Below are 21,365 nucleotides of genomic sequence, written 5' to 3'. Positions count from 1 at the left end.
ATGGTGAATTTTGATCTTTTCTATAATTTCTCAATGCTTCTCTCTTCTCAACCCCTCTCAAGCTTGAGAAGCTTAATTGGAATGGTTTTTGAATGCTATTGAAGTTAATTGATGAATGGTAGTGAAGAGTTACATAATTTGATGAATGCTATTGAAGTTAATTGATTAATGATAGTTAAGAATTACATAAATTTTTATTTATGCTTAATTCAAATGGTTTTTATGTAAATTCTCTCTCTCACTCAAGAAATGGTCATACTCATGACCCATTCTCAATCTAAATGAAGCTTTTCATAAAGCTTTTCCTTAATCCAAGATTAATCTATGCTTGAGGCCAAATTAATGACTTTTTTCTATGCTTTTAGTTTATGTATATTAATGATTCAATCCATTATGGATTAATGATCCAATTAGGGATCATTCTAATTATTTTCTTAATGATAAGCTTTATCCCTTAGAAAAATTGAGATTTATTAGTTATAGCAGCGGAGCTATGGCAAAAGTTTTATAAAAATTACGCATAAAATAATTTCATTCAAAGCATAAAAAGAGGACTTCTTACCATATTCTAGGAATTATCATCCTAGATTAATTGAAAGATATTCATTGTAATCCTAGAGAAATTGATTTTTATATTATGCATAATTGATTATCATGCATAGAGGTATGCATAAAAGATTATTATTTTAACATAAAAGTGTTACTTTTATCATAATTAGATTTCATGCATAGAGGTATGCATAAAAGATTATTATTTTAATATAAAAGTGTTACTTTTATCATAATTGAATTTCATGCATAGAGGTATGCATAAAAGTTGATTATTTTATTGTAAAAGTGTTACTTTTATCATATTGGATTTCATGCATAGAGGTATGCATAAAAGATATTCTTTTTATACTAAAAGTGTGATTTTTCATCATAAATGGATTTTATGCATAACTTAGATGCATAAGAGAAATTCTTTTATTCTAAAAGTGCAATTCCTACCAAATTGAATTTATGCATAGAAAAATGCATAAAAGATTAAAATTTAATTCAAAAGTGTCATTTTCATTTAAAATGAATTTATGCATAGGAAGATGCATAAAAGATTGATTTTTACTTTGAAAGTATTAATCTCCTTAAATAGAATTTATGCATAAATAAATGTGTAAAGAAATCTTATATCAAATATAAGAATTCTCTTAGAATTCTATAAATAGATATAAGATGTGATAGGATGTGATAAGAGGTGTATAAGATGTGATAAGAGGTGATAAGATGCTTATGAAATAAGTTAGGAGGTGATAAGATGAATTAAGATGTGATAAGATGTGTATGGGATGAGGTAAGAAGTGTATGTGATAGGATAAGATGTATATGGGTTGTGATAGGGCGAGAATGGATGTGATGTAAAAGATTAGATGTGAAGGAATACGGGGTTATATGAATGGGAATGTGAAAATGGATGTATGTATGTGGATGTGTGGAGATGGATGTATGTATGTGGATGTGTGGATGTGGAGATGGGAGTGTGGATGTATGAATGTGAGAATGGATGTATGCATGAAGATGTATATGTATAGATGTGAATGTGGATGTAGATGTGGCTGTATAGATGTGAATGTGGAATGTGGATGTGGATGTATGTATGTATGTGGATGTAGATGTGGATGTATAGATGTGAATGGAAATGTGGATGTGAATGTGGATGTAGATGTGGATGTATAGATCTGAATGTGGAATGTGGATGTGGATGTATGTATGTATGTGGATGTATAAATGTGAATGGGAATGTGGATGTGGATGTATAGATGTAAATGGGAATGTGGATGTGGATGTATGTATGTATGTGGATGTGGATGTATGAATGAGGACATGATAGTGGATGTATGCATGTGGATGTGGATGTAAGGATGTAGATGTGGATGTATGGATGTGAATGTGGATGTGGATGTGGATATATGTATGGATGTGAATATATGATATGTGATGTGAAGGAATCTGAACTGACGAGATGAAAAATGATGTGATTGGATGAGTACACATATAAAAGGAATGTGAAATAAGTAAAGTGGATTGATGAGGGATAATGTGGAAAAATGAGAGTTAATATAGAAATTGTATTTGTAAACTGTTTGTAAATGGCTGTTTAATGTCAAGAATGCTGGGAAAGCATTTTGACCGTCTTGTGATTAAGGTCGTGGAGACCTAACTGATAAATTTGCAACTGCTGACGGAGAGTCAATGGAGGACGTCTCGCGTAGCAAAGTCGGCCGAGGTCTTGACCAGCCTCGGTTCGATTAAAATGGTGAAGGATTGTTTTAAAGTTAGCTGATGCTAAGAAAAAGGCAATCTCATATTGGGTGTGTAAGTGGTGTGGCTAGTTTTATGTTTGCATGAACTTCCGGCTAGGGGGGCCTTGGAACTCTTTTCCTTGGTACCCGGGACAAAACCTAACCAAATTCCAAATTGGATCCCATCACTACAGTGGTTGGGCGGTTGGCTAACCCATGGGATCGGAATGAAGTAAGTCCCGGATAGTAACTATCCTATGGATAGGAATCACCGGCTGTGCCTCTTGATGGGGAAAAAAGCGTTGATCCCAATGATCCAAGTGCAAGTTTCTTCCTTGATCTGACCGAGTATCTTTATAGGTGCAGTCGGATCAGTTTGATCACTAATGGTCTTGACTACGTTAGAGTAAAAAGTTATCCTGGAGGAATCGCCCGTGCTTTTTGGATAAGGGAAGTTTTTCCGGGTTCGATTTTGGAAAAACCGACGGATTAGTCTTTTGTCCGGATATCCGTGGTGGACGAGGCCCCGAGTGTGGGACCCTGCCTCGCGCAAGAAGTGCTACTTCCGCTGCTAGTAACCCGAATCCGTTGCGCGGTGGGAATAGGGATCTCACAGTTGGTATCAGAGCAATTGGTTAATAAAGATCAACTGAGAAGCCAAATATGTCAAAAAATTTATCAAGAAGCACAAAAAGGTTGTAATTGTGTGATATAATTCATACAATTTGATGTTCAAACTAAAAATTTGTAAATTAGTAATTGGGTCTTCAAATGGAAGTACCGCAATTATATGGAACCCTGACTTGCTTGAGGCCTAGACATGATGGTATTTACCTTATAGTTCCAAGTAGCATGACTACCCGTATATACCAAGGGTATAACTGCAGCTCTTTACCGGCAGTATATACGAGTAAATCTAAGACTTGAAATTATAAGCATTAATGCTATCCAGATGATGATTTCGAATGTGGTTGATATGATTTTTAATTCTGTTTGAGAACTGATGAGTTGATTTGGATTCTGATTGAAAAACGTTGATCCCTGAAATTTGGTTGAAATGTAATAAGCTGAACGAATCCTCAATGAGGATGAATGGGACGAGTCCCTGTGATGATATTCATAACTGGAATGATGATAATGATTTCAGCAAATCACTATGAGATTAGTGGATTGTGCTGTCAAATTGCTACTATTAACTCTTATCACGGTAGATCAAGTTAAGGGATGACAAATTGAGAAATTGCTTAACTTAAATTTCCGTGGAGGAATGTTCAGAAAGAAATTTTTCAGTCTAATGGACCATTATCGTGTTAAAAATATGGATGATATGATCTGAATGAATTGTTATTGATGAGTTCTATATAAGGGATACTTATCCCCGTATTCTGTTGGGTTGACCAGAATATAAGGAACCCCAGAATAAAATTGGATCTTAAGAAAAAGAGTTGTCCTCTACCTTGCGAGATGAGGACATCTCGCACTTTTTTAAGTGGGATAGAATGTAAGATTCCTCTCCAGCCTTCGAGGTATACAGGAGTAAGAATCTCCCTTTTTGATCTTATAATTATTCTCTCTCTAAAATAAAAGAAAGATTCTGTTTAAAAAAGGAAGACCCTTTTCCTAGAATACTTCTCAGGAGTCCCACCTGTTTTAGGGATTCAGAGAACAATGAGTTCAGAAGTGAAAATCGGTGTTTAGATATCAAGGTTTTGGTCTTCATTCGAGTATGGCCCAAAAGAAGTTCTTTATCTCTTAGGAAGTATAAGAAATTATCCCCCAGATATTGTGGGCCTTATCTGAATTCAAAGAAAGTAGGTGACTTAGCCTACGAGCTTCTTTTATCTCCTCATCTCAAAGTTCATAATGTATCTCATGTAAGCCTTCTATAGGAATATGTGCCAAAACCAAATCATGGAAACATGGTAAAACTTCAGTGGCAAGATACCCCGTTGGCTTCTAGGTTACGCTAGCTCCTTCCTTTATATAAGTCGTAACGCTTACTTGTCACTCACAGTAATCTTACTTCCATCGATCTCCTTTCTTTCTTAATCTCCTTTATGGCTTTGCAGCAGGAATTGGTTTTATCCATGATGATTTCTCACCTTCAAGATGCAAGCGAGTCTGTGAAGAAGGATTTTATAGAACTGTATGAGCGCTCACTTCTCCCTCACTTGGGAGTTCTTCTGTAGCTCAGACCAAATGGCGGACCTGTCGAGATATAACTAGGGTAACACCGTGGGAGCGAGAGCACTTCCGTAACAATGTCCGCTTGGCTATGGTTATTGAAGCTTTGGGTTTGGGTCCCCGATACTACTGCGTGATGAGATCAAGGCATGGTGGATTTTCTGAGCGGGTCTTCTTACTAGCGTGCCTTCTTCCTCACCAGAAGATATGCCTTTATCCCGTTTTCGGCTTGCCTCTTAGAGGTCCTTTTGTTAGATCACCTCATACCACTGAGGTAGGTGCTGCAATAACCAGCCGAATTATTCCCATAGATGAGTTACCTTATACGTGTGCAGCTTGTGAGTGCTGCTTTTGTGACCATATGATGGACGGGCTTATGGAAGTGTAAAGAGTTCTTCTATCTTTACTGTATATGTTCCAAGAATGAATAAAGTATAACCAGCCGAATTATTCCCATAGATGAGTTACCTTATACGTGTGCAGCTTGTGAGTGCTGCTTTTGTGACCATATGATGGACGGGCTTATGGAAGTGTAAAGAGTTGTTCTATCTTTACTGTATATGTTCCAAGAATGAATAAAGTTGAAATCTTTGTTCTTGTCTTGAGTCTTGCTCTCTTTGAGACTTTTCTTGGTGGTTAATCTTAATTAAAAATTTTCTCTCAGTCTCATATTTGTGCATCTTGCGAAATTACCCCCAGTCTACGATGAGGGCATCTCGCGTTTTTCAAGTGGGAGAGAATGTAAGATTCCTCCCCAGCCTCTCAAAATGTCCAGCATCTTCCCCTGTAATCAATCCCTCTTCAGAAATATAAAAGACCTTGTTTCTAACTGTTTTAACCTAGAGAGAGAAAATATTCTAGAGAGAGAATATTCAAATTTTTAATATTTTTGGATAGAAAATTATCTCATCTTATTAAACGAAGTTCCCCTGAAACAGAAATTCAGAAAGAACTTTCCAATGTGCAATTAGAATTAATTGGAAATGGGTATAAAGGACCTTAGCCTAAGGGTCTAGATTTTCAAAAATTTTTGGATTATGGTCCAATTAAGGTTCCTATGGGCCAATAGCATCAATCCATATGTAGGGAGGAGATAAATCCAATTTGTAAAAGAAGATACCCAAAAATGAGTAAATGCTCACATAAGATGAAGAGTTGAAAATGTACAAGGTTTATTAGTAAAAAACTATGAGCAATATTAAAAATATGAGATATTTTGCGTATCCAAAAATGAGTAAATGCTCAAATAAGATGAAGAGTTGAAAATGTACAAGATTTATTAGTAAAAAACTATGAGCAATATTAAAAATATGAGATATTTTGGGTATCCAAAAAGGAGTAAATGCTCACATAAGATGAAGAGTTGAAAATGTGCAAGGTTTATTAGTAAAAAACTATGAGCAATATTAAAAATATGAGATATTTTGGGTATCCAAAAATGAGTAAATGCTCACACAAGATGAAGAGTTGAAAATGTACAAGGTTTATTAGTAAAAAACTATAAGCAATATTAAAAATATGAGATATTTTGGGTATAATGATTCCATTTTGACACATATGTAAGGAAGGGGAGTTCTTTAAAGGAGGTGCATATTTCACATGCTTGAATGAGTTTTAAACTCAAAAATAATGTGATATTTTTATCTCTTCTCTCTCGTGAACCAAACCAAATGAAAATGGAACCAAACTGAATCAAAAAGTAACCAAACTAGGTCCAAATCTAGTCCAAATTCAACCAAAGTGAATTTGAAAGATTCTAGAATTCAGTTAGCTTTGGTTAGAGCTTTCCTCTCCTATAAATAGAATACGAGTCCTTTGAAAAAAATATAGAAGAATTTTGCTATACTAGAGTTATGCTGAAATAATGCTAATTTCTACTATTCTCTAAAATTCTCTCCAAATTGAAGAAATTGGAGCTTCCCTCTTTCTTCAATCCCCATTGGTGGCTCCATCAACATACTTAACCAATTGATTGGTTGGGGGCCTCTACCGTGAACAAAGAATCAAGCAAATTGTAAGGTAAATGGTGAATTTTGATCTTTTCTATAATTTCTCAATGCTTCTCGCTTCTCAACCCCTCTCAAGCTTGAGAAGCTTAATTGGAATGGTTTTTGAATGCTATTGAAGTTAATTGATGAATGGTAGTGAAGAGTTACATAATTTGATGAATGCTATTGAAGTTAATTGATTAATGATAGTTAAGAATTACATAAATTTCCATTTATGCTTAATTCAAATGGTTTTTATGTAAATTCTCTCTCTCACTCAAGAAATGGTCATACTCATGACCCATTCTCAATCTAAATGAAGCTTTTCATAACGCTTTTCCTTATTCCAAGATTAATCTATGCGTGAGGCCAAATTAATGGCTTTTTTCTATGCTTTTAGTTTATGTATATTGATGATTCAATCCATTATGGATTAATGATCCAATTAGGGATCATTCTAATTATTTTCTTAATGATAAGCTTTATCCCTTAGAAAAATTGAGATTTATTAGTTATAGCAGCGGAGCTATGCAAAAGTTTTATAAAAATTACGCATAAAATAATTTCATTCAAAGCATAAAAAGAGGACTTCTTACCATATTCTAGGAATTATCATCTTAGATTAATCGAAAGATATATATTGTAATCCTAGAGAAATTGATTTTTATATTATGCATAATTGATTATCATGCATAGAGGTATGCATAAAAGATTATTATTTTAACATAAAAGTGTTACTTTTATCATAATTAGATTTCATGCATAGAGGTATGCATAAAAGATTATTATTTTAATATAAAAGTGTTACTTTTATCATAATTGAATTTCATGCATAGAGGTATGCATAAAAGTTGATTATTTTATTGTAAAAGTGTTACTTTTATCATATTGGATTTCATGCATAGAGGTATGCATAAAAGATATTCTTTTTATACTAAAAGTGTGATTTTTCATCATAAATGGATTTTATGCATAACTTAGATGCATAAGAGAAATTCTTTTATTCTAAAAGTGTAATTCCTACCAAATTGAATTTATGCATAGGAAAATGCATAAAAGATTAAAATTTAATTCAAAAGTGTCATTTTCATTTAAAATGAATTTATGCATAGGAAGATGCATAAAAGATTGATTTTTACTTTGAAAGTATTAATCTCCTTAAATAGAATTTATGCATAAATAAATGTGTAAAGAAATCTTATATCAAATATAAGAATTCTCTTGTATTCTATAAATAGATATGAGATGTGATAGGATGTGATAAGAGGTGTATAAGATGTGATAAGAGGTGATAAGATGCTTATGAAATAAGTTAGGAGGTGATAAGATGAATTAAGATGTGATAAGATGTGTATGGGATGAGGTAAGAAGTGTATGTGATAGGATAAGATGTATATGGGTTGTGATAGGGCGAGAATGGATGTGATGTAAAAGATTAGATATGAAGGAATATGGGGTTATATGAATGGGAATGTGGAAATGGATGTATGTATGTGATGTAAAAGATTAGATGTGAAGGAATATGGGGTTATATGAATGGGAATGTGGAAATGGATGTATGTATGTGATGTAAAAGATTAGATGTGAAGGAATATGGGGTTATATGAATGGGAATGTGGAAATGGATGTATGTATGTGGATGTGTGGATGTGGAGATGGGAGTGTGGATGTATGAATGTGAAAATGGATGTATGCATGAAGATGGGAGTCTGGATGTATGAATGTGAAAATGGATGTATGCATGGAGATGTATATGCATAGATGTGAATGTGGATGTAGATGTGGCTGTATAGATGTGAATGTGGAATGTGGATGTGGATGTATGTATGTATGTATGTATGTATGTGGATGTAGATGTGGATGTATAGATATGGATGTGAATGTATGTGAATGTGGATGTAGATGTGGATGTATAGATGTGGATGTGAATGTATGTGAATGTGGATGTAGATGTGGATGTATAGATGTGAATGTGGAATGTGGATGTGGATGTATGTATGTATGTGGATGTATAGATGTGGATGTATAGATGTGAATGGGAATGTGGATGTGGATGTATGTATGTATGTGGATGTGGATGTATGAATGAGGACGTGATAGTGGATGTATGCATGTGGATGTGGATGTAAGGATGTAGATGTGGATGTATGGATGTGAATGTGGATGTGGATGTGGATATATGTATGGATGTGAATATATGATATGTGATGTGAAGGAATCTGAAGTGACGAGATGGAAAATGATGTGATTGGATGAGTACACATATAAAAGGAATGTGGAATAAGTAAAGTGGATTGATGAGGGATAATGTGGAAAAATGAGAGTTAATATAGAAATTGTATTTGTAAACTGTTTGTAAATGGCTGTTTTATGTCAAGAATGCTGGGAAAGCATTTTGACCGTCTTGTGATTAAGTTCGTGGAGACCTAATTGATAAAGTTGCAATTGCTGAGACGGAGAGTCAATGGAGGACGTCTCGCGTAGCAAAGTCGGCCGAGGTCTTGACCAGCCTCGGTTCGATTAAAATGGTGAGCTTCCGGTACGGTGGATGAGGGACCAAGGAAGCGGCCTATGAGTGAAACGCTAGGTCACTTGCGAAGGATCCTAGAGGGTGCTGACCATACGGTACTCGGGCTCTGTGTTGCCTAGGATACCCACACGTGCGTCGAGGAAGATATTGGAACAAGAAGTAAGAGTTGTTTTCTGAAACCGGGCAGGGATCTGGTTGATTGACCTTGCTGGTCTTCAATGGATGAGTCCATGGCTCTTTTTATGGATCTGTTGGTTGATCTTGCTGATCTTCAACGAGAGTCCATCTTGATTTTTATAAGTGATTATATTGCCGAGTATTATGGGCTAGGAACTATTGAAAAGGCCCCTGAGTGGACAGGTGGTGAGCGTTCTAGTTGCCAATGATGCCATAGATACTCTGATGAAGGAATGATGGAAAATTAAGAATCAACCGGAAAATTTGGAAGATTGTGATCAGTGGTACTATGGTTTCATTAAAGGATTGTTTTAAAGTTAGCTGATGCTAAGAAAAAGGCAATTTCATATTGGGTGTGTAAGTGGTGTGGCTAGTTTTATGTTTGCATGAACTTCCGGCTAGGGGGCCTTGGAACTCTTTTCCTTGGTACCCGAGACAAAACCTAACCAAATTCCAAATTGGATCCCATCACTATAGTGGTTGGGCGGTTGGCTAACCCATGGGATCGGATGGGGTTAGGCTGGACTGATGGATCCGTAAATCGAGACTCAATTTCTGTTATTACGATAGATAAAGTAAGTCCCGGATAGTAACTGTCCTATGGATAGGAATCAACGGCTGTGCCTCTTGATGGGGAAAAAAGCGTTGATCCCAATGATCCAAGTGCAAGTTTCTTCCTTGATCTGACCGAGTATCTTTATAGGTGCAGTCGGATCAGTTTGATCACTAATGGTCTTGACTACGTTAGAGTAAAAAGTTATCCTGGAGGAATCGCCCGTGCTTTTCGGATAAGGGAAGTTTTTTCGGGTTCGGTTTTGGAAAAACCGACGGATTAGTCTTTTGTCCGGATATCCGTGGACGAGGCCCCGAGTGTGGGACCCTGCCTCGTGCAAGAAGTGCTACTTCCGCTGCTAGTAACCCGAATCCGTTGCGCGGTGGGAACAGGGATCTCACAGTTGGTATCAGAGCAATTGGTTAATAAAGATCAACTTAGAAGCCAAATATGTCAAAAAATTTATTAAGAAGCACAAAAGGGTTGTAATTGTGTGATATAATTCATACAATTTGATGTTCAAACTAAAAATTCGTAAATTAGTAATTGGGTCTTCAAATGGAAGTACCGCAATTATATGGAACCCTGACTTGCTTGAGGCCTAGACATGATGGTATTTACCTTATAGTTCCAAGTAGCATGACTACCCGTATATACCGAGGGTATAACTACGGCTCTTTACCGGCAGTATATACGAGTAAATCTAAGACTTGAAATTATAAGCATTAATGCTATCCAGATGATGATTTCGAATGTGGTTGATATGATTTTTAATTCTGTTTGAGAACTGATGAGTTGATTTGGATTCTGATTGAAAAACGTTGATCCCTGAAATTTGGTTGAAATGTAATAAGCTGAACGAATCCTCAATGAGGATGAATGGGACGAGTCCCTGTGATGATATTCATAATTGGAATGATGATAATGATTTCAGCAAATCACTATGAGATTAGTGGATTGTGCTATCAAATTGCTACTGTTAACTCTTATCACGGTAGATCAAGTTAAGGGATGACAAATTGAGAAATTTCTTAACTTAAATTTCCGTGGAGGAATGTTCAGAAAGAAAATTTTCAGTCTAATGGACCATTATCGTGTTAAAAATATAGATGATATGATCTGAATGAATTGTTATTGATGAGTTCTATATAAGGGATACTTATCTCCGTATTCTGTTGGGTTGACCAGAATATAAGGAACCCCAGAATAAAATTGGATCTTAAGAAAAAGAGTTGTCCTCTACCTTGCGAGATGAGGACATCTCGCACTTTTTTAAGTGGGATAGAATGTAAGATTCCTCTCCAGCCTTCGAGGTATACAGGAGTAAGAATCTCCCTTTTTGATCTTATAATTATTCCCTCTCTAAAATAAAAGAAAGATTCTGTTTAAAAAAGGAAGACCCTTTCCCTAGAATACTTCTCAGGAGTCCCACCTGTTTTAGGGATTCAGAGAACAATGAGTTCAGAAGTGAAAATCGGTGTTTAGATATCAAGGTTTTGGTCTTCATTCGAGTACGGCCCAAAAGAAGTTCTTTATCTCTTAGGAAGTATAAAAAATTATCCCCCAGATATTGTGGGCCTTATCTGAATTCAAAGAAAGTAGGTGACTTAGCCTACGAGCTTCTTTTATCTCCTCATCTCAAAGTTCATAATGTATCTCATGTGGGCCTTATCTGAATTCAAAGAAAGTAGGTGACTTAGCCTACGAGCTTCTTTTATCTCCTCATCTCAAAGTTCATAATGTATCTCATGTAAGCCTTCTATAGGAATATGTGCCAAAACCAAATCATGGAAAGACGGTAAAACTTCAGTGGCAAGATACCCCGTTGGCTTCTAGGTTACGCTAGCTCCTTCCTTTATATAAGTCGTAACGCTTACTTGTCACTCATGTAGTAATCTTACTTCCATCGATCTCCTTTCTTTCTTAATCTCCTTTATGGCTTGGCAGCAGGAATTGGTTTTATCCATGATGATTTCTCACCTTCAAGATGCAAGCGAGTATGTGAAGAAGGATTTTATAGAACTGTATGATCGCTCACTTTTCCCTCACTTGGGAACTTCTGCAGCTCAGACCAAATGGCGGACCTGTCGAGATATAACTAGGGTAACACTGTTGAAAAGATGCAGGGGGGAAGAGAGCTTGAGCTCTTGCAAGCACACACACACACTCACAAAACTCTAATAGAGAACACACAAGGTGAGAGGCTGAAAATCTTCTTCTTCTCTACTCAACACTCAACACACCATATACAAGATAAGAGTACACACTATATGAAAGGTACTCAACCACCAATACATACACGGGTTCTCTATAGTGTGAACCCGACTAAATGAGCTGGCGCTATAACTATGCCAGTCTCTAGAGTGGCTGTCACACAGCCTGTCATCCCACTGGCCGCATATCACCCAAGATCTCACCAACCATGCCAATGGTGTAAGTGTGGGGCCTATCCCCCAGGCGGGTCATCAGTGTCCACCGCCTCACTAGAGCTCGATATCTCAACACTCCCCCTCGAGCTCAACTCCATCTCATGTACACCAAGTGAAGCCCTGAATCTGCGGAGCTTCTCTGTACCCAATGCTTTGGTGAAAATGTCAGCTACCTGATCCTCTGTGCTGACATAAACAAGGTTAAGGTCTCCTGCCAAGACCTTCTCTCTGACGAAGTGGTAGTGGACCTCTATGTGCTTCGTACGAGCATGAAAGACTGGGTTCCTGGCCAACTGTATACTACTAATGTTGTCACAGAAAATGACAACTTGTCTATCTACTGATAGACCCAAATCTGCAAGTAGCTTTCTCAACCAAGCTACCTCACATGCTGCCATAGCAGCTCCTCTGTACTCGGCCTCTGTACTCGATAGAGCAACCGTAGGCTGCTTCTTGCTGCTCCAAGTCACAGCAGCACTCCCCAAAGAAAACATGAAGCCACTGGTAGATCTTCTATCTGAGATACTACCAGCCCAATCAGCATCTGTGTACCCATGTACACATATCTCTGTCCCAGTCTCATAGAATAGTCCACAATGCAAAGTAGACCTCACATACCTCAGTATGCGTCTCACTGCATCTAAATGCGGTTTCCGTGGAACCTGCATAAACTGACTCACCAACCCAACAGCATAGCTCAAATCTGGTCTGGTGATTGTCATGTAGATCAAGCTTCCTACTATGCGTCTGTACATAGTAGGGTCGTCCAAGATCTCTCCTGAATCTGCACTCAACTTGCCATTCTGATCCAATGGCACAGAAATAGGCTTACAGCCTGTCATACCATACTTGGACAACATGTCCAAGCCATACTGTCTCTGTAGTAATCCAATACCATGTGGTGACCTAATCACCTCAATGCCCAAGAAATATCTGAGCTCCCCCAGATCCTTCATCTCGAACTTCTGTTTAAGCAGGATCTTTACATCAAAGATCTCTGCATCATGATCCCCCGTAATGATCAAGTCATCTACATAGATGACAACAAGCACAACTCCTCTATCACCATGTCGCACATACAATGAGAAATCTGCATTGGCTACATGAAAGCCAATAGTGACAAGATATTCAGAAATCTTGTCAGACCATGCTCTTGGTGCTTGTTTTAAGCCATACAAGGCTTTCTTCAACTTGCAAACATGCTCGGGGTGACCCACATCCTCATAACCAGGTGGCTGCAACATATACACCTCTTCTTGCAAATCCCCATGCAAGAATGCATTCTTTACATCCATCTGATGTAAAGACCATTGCTTTGACGCAGCCACAGCTATCACAACTCTCACTGTTGCCATCTTGGCAACTGGGCTGAAAGTTTCCTCATAATCAATCCCATATGTCTGCGCATATCCTTTGGCTACCAACCTAGCCTTGTACCTGTTTATGCTTCCATCACTGTTATGTTTAACTTTGTACACCCACTTGCATCCAATGGCTTTCTTGTGTTCAGGCAATTGCACTAAATCCCAAGTCTCATTTCCATATAGTGCATCCATCTCCTCATCCATAGCTTTCTCCCAACACACATTTCCAATAGCCTCATCAATGCATGTGGGCTCTACAACCTGCACAACCTTTGCCATATATGCATAGTGATGTGCCACATAACCATCATATGTAAATCTCTGCACAGGGTTCTTCACTCTCCCTGATCTTCGCAGCTTTTCATTCATGGCTTCCATAGCCTTCTTTACACCAGGTGTTCTCATAGCTGGGATCCCAAGCTCCTCATCAAGGCTCATGTCTGAGCCACTAGACTCTCCATCAACATGAGAATGCCCTGCAGAAATGTCAGGCATACCAAGGGGCTCAACCACTTTCTCTTTTCCTTTACGTGATGTACTAATCACATTTGCAGGGCTGGTATTATGACGCAGCCTGCCACTCCATGGTCTATCAACAGACCCACTAGATGAGGACTCTCCTGGTCCACTCAAAGACTGTGATTGCTGACCTGCATTCTGTGCAACCACACTTCCACTCACATCAGCCCCGACAGCTTCTTTTCCAGCAGCATACCAGCTGCTCATCTCATCAAAGACAACATCCCTGCTTACCCTCAACTCACGTGTAGCAGGGTTATAACACCTGTATCCCTTTTGCTCAAGGGAGTATCCAATGAACACACATTTTTCAGCTTTTGGATCCAGCTTAGTTCTCAGCTCATCTGGCACATGCACATATGCAATGCATCCAAAAACTTTCAGATGAGACAAATCTGGTTTTCTGCCAGTAAACTTCTCCTCTGGAGTTACATCATGTATGGCTGCAGTTGGAGTCCTGTTCATGATGTATACTGCTGTAGAAACAGCCTCAGCCCAATAGCAATGCGGCATATTCTTCTCTTCCATCAATGCTCGCGCAATCTCAGCAATGTGCCTGTTTTTCCGCTCAGCAACTCCATTTTGCTGCGGAGTATATCTGCATGTGAACTGTCTCCGAATACCATTCTTCTTCAAAAATTCAGAGAACTCATTGGAGAAGTATTCTCCCCCTCCATCTGACCTTAGGCACTTGACATATTTTCCTGTTTGCTTTTCAACCAAAACTCTGAAATTCTGAAAGTGAGTGAAAACCTCACTCTTCTCCTTCATGAAATATACTCACACTTTCCTTGTGTGGTCATCAATGAAAGTGACATAGTACCTGCAGCCTCCCATAGACACGGTCTTCGTAGGACCCCATACATCTGAATGCACAACATCTAGTGCATTTCTGCTCACATATCTGTTACGTGGAAACACATGCTTTGTTTGCTTCCCAAATTGGCATGCTTCACATATTTTCTGCATACCTTCCACTTTAAATTTTGGCAGCCCTGTCACAATTCCTTTTGTTTGCATAGACTTCAATCTCTGCACATTCACATGACCAATCCTTTTATGCCATATGTCTGTGTCTGCAACAACTCCTGAACCATTTGCAAACATTGCAGCACTCATTTCAGGCATGTCTACATCCAACGTAAACATTCTGCCCACTCTGTTGCCTTTTGCAACCAACCTGCACTTGTCTTTGAAATCTTCAACATAACACCCATCAGGGTTAAACCGAACCTGCAAACCCTGCTCAATCATCTGGCCAACTGAAACCAGATTCTTTGTTATGTTCGGTACATGAAGTACATCTGCAAGGTACTTCACTTTGCCATCCTGCATAGACAATGGCACATCTCCAACATGGGCAATTGGATGAGCAGTGTCATCCCCTGTTTCCACAAAACCTGGTCTTTCCGGGTTCTTCATCTCCTTGAACCACTCCCCATGACTCGTCATGTGGTTCGAAGCGCCTGAGTCCACATACCATACATTATCTTTTTGTGCTGCATCAACATTTTCAGACATGGCATTTACAACATGCTGCATAACAAACAACCTTTCATTGTCCTCATTATTTCTGCTTGAGGATGCATAGTTGTTTTGCTGCACTTTCCCATTTTGCATGTCAGCCTGCTTCTTATAACATTCTGACTGCACATGTCCTGGCTTACCACAATAGTAGCATTCACGTGCATCATTATATTGCCTTTGCCAATTTCCACGGCCTCTTTGACTCCCCCTGCCTCTGAATCTGCCTCTTCCACCTGCGTGTTGTTGTTGTTGTTGATTCTGGGACTGTTGTTGTTGTTGTTGCTGCTGCTGGCCATAATTCTGATTACCTGTTCGGCCACCTCCTTGACCGCGTCCACGGCCTCCTCTACCTCGTCCTCTTCCTGAACTCGTGTAGAAGGCCTGTTGCTCTGAACTGTTTTTGCTTTGTGAAGTCTGTTGGTCTTCACCCAAGCTCTTCTCTTCGATAATCAGCATAGACACCAAATCTGTAAAGTTGGGAATGTTTTCCCGAGTCTGAATAGACGTCTTGAACGCCTTGTATTGTGGCCCGAGACCACGTAGACAGACCTCCACCTTATCATCATCATCTACTGACACACCAATAGATGCAAGGGATTCCACAATGCCCTTTATCTTCAGCGCATAGTCATTCACAGACATGCTCTTTTTCTCCACAGTATGAAGTTCATTCTTCAACTGTATCTTACGTGCCTTGGTATTTGTTTCATAAAGCTTTACTAAGGTATCCCACGCCTCCTTGGGGGACTTGGCATCCTGAATGTGCCCAATCATGGTGTCCTGTATACTAATGGAAAGCCAATACATAACCTTCCTGGCTCCTTGGTTCCAGTCTTTAAACTCTTTCACATCTGCAGCAGTCGGATTTATATCCGGTATCTCCGGTGCCTCTTCATGCTCACCTTCTATGTAGTCCCAATAGCCTTTCCCCATCAGGAAATTCGTCAACCTGAACCTCCAAGCATGGAAGTTATTCTTGTCAAGCTTCTCAGCCATAATCTGTGTTATGCCATCATTAGACATCTTGCCAAACACACAATTTTACCAGAAAATACACTCTGGTTTTTCCTGCACAAACTGTATTTTCTGCACAGCGGTACTGCTATCCACTCAAATGTCACAACCAGTGACCTCAATGCACATACATACACCCAATGGCAACTGTAGACCTCTTTGCAGCACCCACAGTGTCTGCACAGTCAATCTGTCTTCCTGCAGTTCTTAAAACAGAGTTCTGCAGAGAATCGGTGACTTACCTGCAGTGCTCGAAATCGCCTGCTTTCTGAAAAACGGAGGTCCAGACGCGTCCGAAACGCGTTTTCGGCCCGAAAATTGCAGTCCTTCGGACTGAAATTTGGAACTATATAGTTGCCCTGTAGCTTCACTCCCGCGAAGAAAACTCCTCAATCGGAGATCGTTTGCCGGTGCCTCCCGTAGAGCTCCCGACAAGGGTGTAGTCACCAACACAATAGGGAAGAGTAGTTGTAGCTCTTACCCTCGTACCGCTTCTTGTGGTTCTCTTGCTTGCAGCTCAGCCCTTAGCACGAACCAGGCTCTGATACCATGAAAAGATGCAGGGGGGAAGAGAGCTTGAGCTCTTGCAAGCACACACACACACTCACAAAACTCTAATAGAGAACACACAAGGTGAGAGGCTGAAAATCTTCTTCTTCTCTACTCAACACTCAACACACCATATACAAGATAAGAGTACACACTATATGAAAGGTACTCAACCACCAATACATACACAGGTTCTCTATAGTGTGAACCCGACTAAATGAGCTGGCGCTATAACTATGCCAGTCTCTAGAGTGGCTGTCACACAGCCTGTCATCCCACTGGCCGCATATCACCCAAGATCTCACCAACCATGCCAGTGGTGTAAGTGTGGGGCCTATCCCCCAGGCGGGTCATCAGTGTCCACCGCCTCACTAGAGCTCGATATCTCAACAACTGTGGGGGCGACAGCACTTCCGTGTATAACAATGTCCGCTTGGCTATGGTTATTGAAGCTTTGGGTTTGGTTCCCCGATACTACTGCGTGATGAGATCAAGGCATGGTGGATTTTCTGAGCGGGTCTTCTTACTAGCGTGCCTTCTTCCTCACCAGAAGATATGCTTTTATCCCGTTTTTGGCTTGCCTCTTAGAGGTCCTTTTGTTAGATCACCTCATACCACTGAGGTAGGTGCTGCAATAACCAGCCGAATTATTCCCATAGATGAGTTACCTTATACATGTGCAGCTTCTGAGTGCTGCTTTTGTGACCATATGATGGACGGGCTTATGGAAGTGTAAAGAGTTCTTCTATCTTTACTGTATATGTTCCAAGAATGAATAAAGTTGAAATCTTTGTTCTTGTCTTGAGTCTTGCTCTCTTTGAGACTTTTCTTGGTGGTTAATCTTAATTAAAAATTTTCTCTCAGTCTCATATTTGTGCATCTTGCGAAATTACCCCCAGTCTGCGAGATGAGGGCATCTCGCATTTTTCAGGTGGGAGAGAATGTAAGATTCCTCCCCAGCCTCTCAAAATGTCCAGCATCTTCCCCTGTAATCAATCCCTCTTCAGAAGTATAAAAGACCTTGTTTTTAACTGTTTTAACCTAGAGAGAGAAAGTATTCTAGAGAGAGAATATTCAGATTTTTAATATTTTTAGATAGAAAATTATCTCATCTTATTAAACTAAGTTCCCTTGAAACAGAAATTCAAAAAGAACTTTCCAATGTGCAATTGGAATTAATTGGAAATGGGTATAAAGGACCTTAGCCTAAGGGTCTAGATTTTCAGAAATTTTTGGATTATGGTCTAATTAAGGTTCCTATGGGCCAATAGCATCAATCCATGTGTAGGGAGGAGATAAATCCAATTTGTAAAAGAAGATACCCAAAAATGAGTAAATGCTCACATAAGATGAAGAGTTGAAAATGTACAAGGTTTATTAGTAAAAAACTATGAGCATTATTAAAAATATGAGATATTTTGGGTATCCAAAAATGAGTAAATGCTCACATAAGATGAAGAGTTAAAAATGTACAAGATTTATTAGTAAAAAGCTATGAGAAATATTAAAAATATGAGATATTTTGGGTATCCAAAAAGGAGTAAATGCTCACATAAGATGAAGAGTTGAAAATGTACAAGGTTTATTAGTAAAAAACTATGAGCAATATTAAAAATATGAGATATTTTGGGTATCCAAAAATGAGTAAATGCTCACACAAGATGAAGAGTTGAAAATGTACAAGGTTTATTAGTAAAAAACTATGAGCAATATTAAAAATATGAGATATTTTGGGTATAATGATTCCATTTTGACACATATGTAAGGAAGGGGAGTTCTTTAAAGGAGGTGCATATTTCACATGCTTGAATGAGTTTTAAACTCAAAAATAATGTGATATCTTTATCTCTCCTCTCTCTTGAACCAAACTAGGTCCAAATCTAGTCCAAATTCAACCAAACTGAATTTGGAAAATTCTAGAATTCAGTTAGCTTTGGTTAGAGCTTCCCTCTCCTATAAATAGAACACGAGTCCTTTGAAAAAAATATAAAAGAATTTTACTATACTAGAGTTATGCTGAAATAATGCTAATTTCTACTATTCTCTAAAATTCTCTCCAAATTGGAGCTTCCCTCTTTCTTCAATCCCCATTGGTGGCTCCATCAACATACTTAACCAATTGATTGGTTGGGGGCCTCTACCGTGAACAAAGAATCAAGCAAATTGTAAGGTAAATGGTGAATTTTTATCTTTTCTATAATTTCTCAATGCTTCTCTCTTCTCAACCCCTCTCAATCTTGAGAAGCTTAATTGGAATGGTTTTTGAATGCTATTGAAGTTAATTGATGAATGGTAGTGAAGAGTTATATAATTTGATGAATGCTATTGAAGTTAATTGATTAATGATAGTTAAGAATTACATAAATTTTCATTTATACTTAATTCAAATAGTTTTTATGTAAATTCTCTCTCACTCAAGAAATGGTCATACTCATGACCCATTCTCAATCCAAATGAAGATTTTCATAAAGCTTTTCCTTAATCCAAGATTAATCTATGCTTGAGGCCAAATTAATGGCTTTTTTCTATGCTTTTAGTTTATGTATATTGATGATTCAATCCATAATGGATTAATGATCCAATTAGGGATCATTCTAATTATTTCCTTAATGATAAGCTTTATCCCCTAGAAAAATTGAGATTTATCAGTCATAGCAGCGGAGCTATGGCAAAATTTTTATAAAAATTACGCATAAAATAATTTCATTCAAAGCATAAAACGAGGACTTCCTACCATATTCTAGGAATTATCATCCTAGATTAATTGAAAGATATTCATTGTAATCCTAGAGAAATTGATTTTTATATTATGCATAATTGATTTTCATGCATAGAGGTATGCATAAAAGATTATTATTTTAACATAAAAGTGTTACTTTTATCATAATTAGATTTCATATCATATTGGATTTCATGCATAGAGTCAATGGAGGACGTCTCGCGTAGCAAAGTCGGCCGAGGTCTTGACCAGCCTCGGTTCGATTAAAATGGTGTGCTTCCGATACGGTGGATGAGGGACCAAGGAAGCGGCCTATGAGTGAAGCGCTAGGTCACTTATTGCGAAGGATCCTAGAGGGTGCTGACCATACGGTGCTCGGGCTCTGGGTCGCCTAGGATACCCACACGTGTGTCGAGGAAGATATTGGAACAAGAAGTAAGAGTTGTTTTCTGAAGCCGAGCATGGATCTGGTTGATTGACCTTGCTGGTCTTCAATGGATGAGTCCATGGCTCTTTTTATGAATCTGTTGGTTGATCTTGCTGATCTTCAACGAGAGTCCATCTTGATTTTTATAAGTGATTATATTGCCGAGTAATATGGGCTAGGAACTATTGAAAAGGCCCCTGAGTGGACAGGTGGTGAGCGTTCTAGTTGCCAATGATGCCATAGATACTCTGATGAAGGAATGATGGAAAATTAAGAATCAACCGGAAAATTTGGAAGATTGTGATCAGTGGTACTATGGTTTCATTAAAGGATTGTTTTAAAGTTAGTTGATGCTAAGAAAAAGGCAATTTCATATTGGGTGTGTAAGTGGTGTGGCTAGTTTTATGTTTGCATGAACTCCCGGCTAGGGGGCCTTGGAACTCTTTTCCTTGGTACCCGCGACAAAACCTAACCAAATTCCAAATTGGATCCCATCACTACAGTGGTTGGGTGGTTGGCTAACCCATGGGATCAGATGGGGTTAGGCTGGACTGATGGATCTGTAAATCGAGACTCAATTTTTGTTATTACAATAGATGAAGTAAGTCCCGGATAGTAATTGTCCTATGGATAGGAATCAACGGCTGTGCCTCTTGATGGTGGGGAAAGAAGCATTGATCCCAATGATCCAAGTGCAAGTTTCTTCCTTGATCAGACCGAGTATCTTTATAGGTGCAGTCGGATCAGTTTGATCACTAATGGTCTTGACTACGTTAGAGTAAAAAGTTATCCTGGAGGAATCGCCCGTGCTTTCCGGATAAGGGAAGTTTTTTCGGGTTCGGTTTTGGAAAAACCGACGGATTAGTCTTTTGTCCGGATATCCGTGGGGACGAGGCCCCGAGTGAGGGACCCTGCCTCGCGCAAGAAGTGCTACTTTCGCTGCTAGTAACCCGAATCCGTTGCGCGGTGGGAACAGGGATCTCACAGTTGGTATCAGAGCGATTGGTTAATAAAGATCAACTGAGAAGCCAAATATGTCAAAAAATTTATCAAGAAGCACAAAAAGGTTGTAATTGTGTGATATAATTCATACGATTTGATATTCA

The sequence above is a fragment of the Cibotium barometz genome, chromosome 31 (genome assembly GCF_041138505.1).
Source record: "Cibotium barometz isolate CiBa-2024 chromosome 31, ASM4113850v1, whole genome shotgun sequence".
NCBI lineage: Eukaryota > Viridiplantae > Streptophyta > Polypodiopsida > Cyatheales > Cibotiaceae > Cibotium > Cibotium barometz.
The sequence above is the reverse complement of the archived record's forward strand: the minus strand, read 5'-3'. Positions refer to the sequence as shown.